Raw genomic sequence first — 4048 nt, forward strand, 5'->3', positions numbered from 1 at the left:
AAACGTGTGCCAGAAATCAATACCTAGAATTAATTCTGGATAAATATTTGGCATTACTATGAATTTAAAGTTATGAGTATTATTTTTATATGTAATAGGTAACGTGATTTCTCCTTTAGCACGCTGAGAACGGCCATTAACTGCTTTAATGTGCATTCGAGAAGGTAAAATCTTTTGCCGAAAAGCATTTAATTTTGACAAAATACTTTCACTAATACAACTTATGGTGGCACCGGAATCCAATAATCCAACCAAAGTTGTATTATTCAAGGTAATTTCTATAAAAGGTCGAGGATCAACCTCTTTTTCAGGAAAGAATGTTGCAATAAAATTTGTATCATAAAAATTAGTGACTTGTTTTAACCAAGACGTCCACTCCAATTTTTGTTGTGCTAAGGTTGGTTTGAACCTGTTGCACGCTGATCGTTTTTTGAATAAGTTTGAATTTTTGTTATACCCTTTGCTAAGCAATCTGGGCAATTTTTAGATGTTGTATGCGTTTTCCTGCATACAAAACAAATTGGATACTTAATTTTATTACAGCTAGTAAAATGGTGTCCTTCTTCAAGGCATTTTATACATTTAATAATATAGTTAGCTCTGCCAGAACCATTCGCAACCTCTTGATTATTTACTACGGCAATATTGCTTTTGAATTCATTGCTGTTTTTAGATGTGTTTGGTGTCACTTTTGGACCAATTATCAAATCAACTTTTCTACAACTATCAATTAGCTGCGAATAATTTTGTACATTGCTTGTCATCACAAAGTTTTGATATCTAGGTAATAATCCCTGCTGAATTATTATCAGTGCCTCTTCAATAGTCATGCGATTACTTAAGCGACTTGCCATCGCTCTAATTTTTAGAATGTAATCAGAGACTAGCTCATCGCTACCCTGTTTGGTTAACTGGATAGTATTCATTAGTTCACTAATGACGTGAACACTCTCAAATTGAACATAAAGCGCTTTCTTTAACTGAGCCCAATCTTTGAACTCGTCATTCGCTAACCTGAACCAGACGGAAGCGTTACCTTTCAAAAGGTCAGGAAAACATGACACTAATATATGCTCCGGAGTTTTTCTACTTTTAAGTAGCTCTTCGACACGTTGAATGAAATTATGTACGCTCGTTTTTCCATCATACGAAACGTTATAATTTTTAAGTAAATATTTTTCGTGATTAATGGAAGTTTCATTTTTCACTACTTTATGAGATAATAAAGAATTGTTCCAAGACTCAGCTTGTTCCTGCATTAAAGCTAATTTTTCATTTGGTACTAGACCTCTATTTATTAAAGCTAATTTTAAAATTGGAGCCTTCCAGGTTTGATTCATTGGAATGGCCAACTGTTGGTTCTCCATATTGATTTAAGATCAGTTTTACTAAAAAAAGATTTAAAATTAATTATTTCAAATATTCTTAAGGCAAGAAAAAAGATTAAATTGGCAGCACTGAACAATAATCAACGTAAGATAATATTAAATAATAATTGTCGATAACGAAAAATATAGACAATTATAATTTATGCTTAAAATTAAGACTTAGCATTGGTTAAGCGAGCGTATACAGAATTATTTATTGTACTGAATATATGTACAATATTATAAAATATAGCTGTGAAACACTTCGTTTCACAACAGCTTGGACAAACCTATTCAAAAATATTGAATAAAATTGGTTCATACACAAAAAAAATTAAAATATTTCGCTGGTTGTCAATTATTAAGTAGGTATATAAGCTGAAAATTACAATTTTATTTATACTACATTAATAAAATTTGTTGAAATTGTTTAAATGACCAATGGACGTTAAATGAATTTCAATTAGAATTAAAATCACAACACTTAAAAATTTCAAATGTGAATCATAAAAAGAGATAGATTGTAAAACTATCAATAATTAAACAAACAAATATTATTTTGCTTGGTAATTTTATTAATTTATTTTAAAAATGAGTAAGTAAGTACTTTTAATGTTGAGAAGAAGAAAAAAAAAATTTATTATAGCATTACTAAAAGTTCAATAAAAACAATTCCAAGCAATTCTATTTCAATTTACTTAGCTTTTTCAGTTATTTTTCATCCAGTTCTGCTGAGAAATGTAGATTTTCTCTTCAAGATCGAAGATCCAATCAGTGCAGAGAAATGTAGAAGTGAAGTGAAGTAAAGAAGTAGTTGTAGTATCGATGTCGATGATCTCGTTGTCTCATCAATCACAATACGAACAGTTGAAAAAATCTGAAAACAGTATTTGGCATAGCGTTTTTCAGTGATTTGTAAAAAATAACGAGTTTTAAATCATTAATTTCAAAAACACTAAAACAATATAAATTTACAAAAAAAAATTATTAAGAAGTTAACTTTAAATAATTTGAATTTGTTTAGATAGGCATTCTTGCTTTAAAAAACATATAAATACTCCATTATCTTGAAACAAGATTATAAATCATTCCCATATCTTAAAAAAAATAACCAAACATTTATGATATGAAAAGAAATCAATCCACAAAAATAAAAAATATTATTTCTCAAACACTCACTTATTTGTGTGTTTGGGATAGCAACAAGACATTCTATGTACTTGTTGGATTCTGCCGGGTTTACTATTTACTATTTATTATATACTAGCTTACTAACCATATAAGCATACAGCTAAAAAAGTACGTACAAATGCAAGATTCTAATTTCGACTTTAATTATCATAGGATAATTTAGAAGGAGACAACAAAAATACTGTTTTTCTCTTTCTAAAGTATTTTATAATTTATGTAGGTATATAGGTATATACTATGGAACAAATTTGGCAACATTGTAAATTGGTAATTTTCCATAAATAACGGCTTTTTTAACAAATTTTAGGTTTTGCAAATGGCGGAGTTAATTTCTCTTTTCTGAAAGTAATTTAACAAAATTAATAATGAATTTTTATATATCAACTGATTTGAAAAAAAATATGACTTTATTTAACCGGATTACTATGAAATTATATCTGTTTGATCACTTCCCCAAAACACAAAGATAAGATTTAATGGTTTTTCTTAATTTATATCTTTTTCCAAACAAAAAATACTTGGAAGACAAATCGAGTAGGTACAACTAACAACAAAAACTAAAAACAAGCGGGAATTCATGTAAGTAGGTATATAAATGCTTCTACAATGAGCTCAACAATATCGTTTGCATAATATAATTTTGTTTACAAGAAATATACACATGCGTGATTTAGAATCAATGCATTATTTCGACACGGGTATTGAAAACAACAAAACAAAATAAGTTTTGAAACATTAGGTAACACAACGATTCTATTGTTTTGCGCGCAAAGTGTTTCATACGACAAAATGCGTAAATCACGGCGTTTTTTTATCACGTGAGAAGAATGGCTAGGTATTAATAAGAATGAACAGAAAGAACTATAGTCTATAATATTATTGAATATTATGAAATATAATATAGATTTATTTAATTATAGTACTCACCGTGAAATTTCTTGAATAAAACAACAAAATTGACTATGCAAATTGTAGTGTTTTGTAAGAAGGCACAAACTGAACTGGATTCATAACCAAAATGGCGTATGCTTTTATAATTATAATATTACTAATTATAGTAATTTTAGTTCAGAAAATGGCTACCTCCTTATTAACGGAAATAGCTTTAAAATTGTAATGGCAGCTATGAAAGATTACCATAAATTTAGTAATTATATCATATTTAATAATAATACTAAAATAGTTGAAAATTAACTAATTCTTATCGAATTTGACAAATTTGAATCAATTTAACAACCAGCTAACATTTAAATCGATCTACTTCATACCTTTCATGTTTTAATGAAAAGTATGTAGCAAAACAAACTTTATAATAAGCTTTTATAAAGTAGGTACCTAGGTATGCATTGAATGTCAAAAAACGTAAAAGAAATACGAATCACATAAAATTCATGCAATAGGTAATATACAATAATAAGCAGATTGTCAACATAAATGAAATATAGCATGGAATATAATATAAAATATAATACAATATAATAGGTAATAAT

The sequence above is a fragment of the Rhyacophila brunnea genome, unplaced genomic scaffold, assembly GCF_057557595.1.
Source record: "Rhyacophila brunnea isolate RB1 unplaced genomic scaffold, BYU_Rbru_1.0 scaffold_5, whole genome shotgun sequence".
Lineage (NCBI taxonomy): Eukaryota > Metazoa > Arthropoda > Insecta > Trichoptera > Rhyacophilidae > Rhyacophila > Rhyacophila brunnea.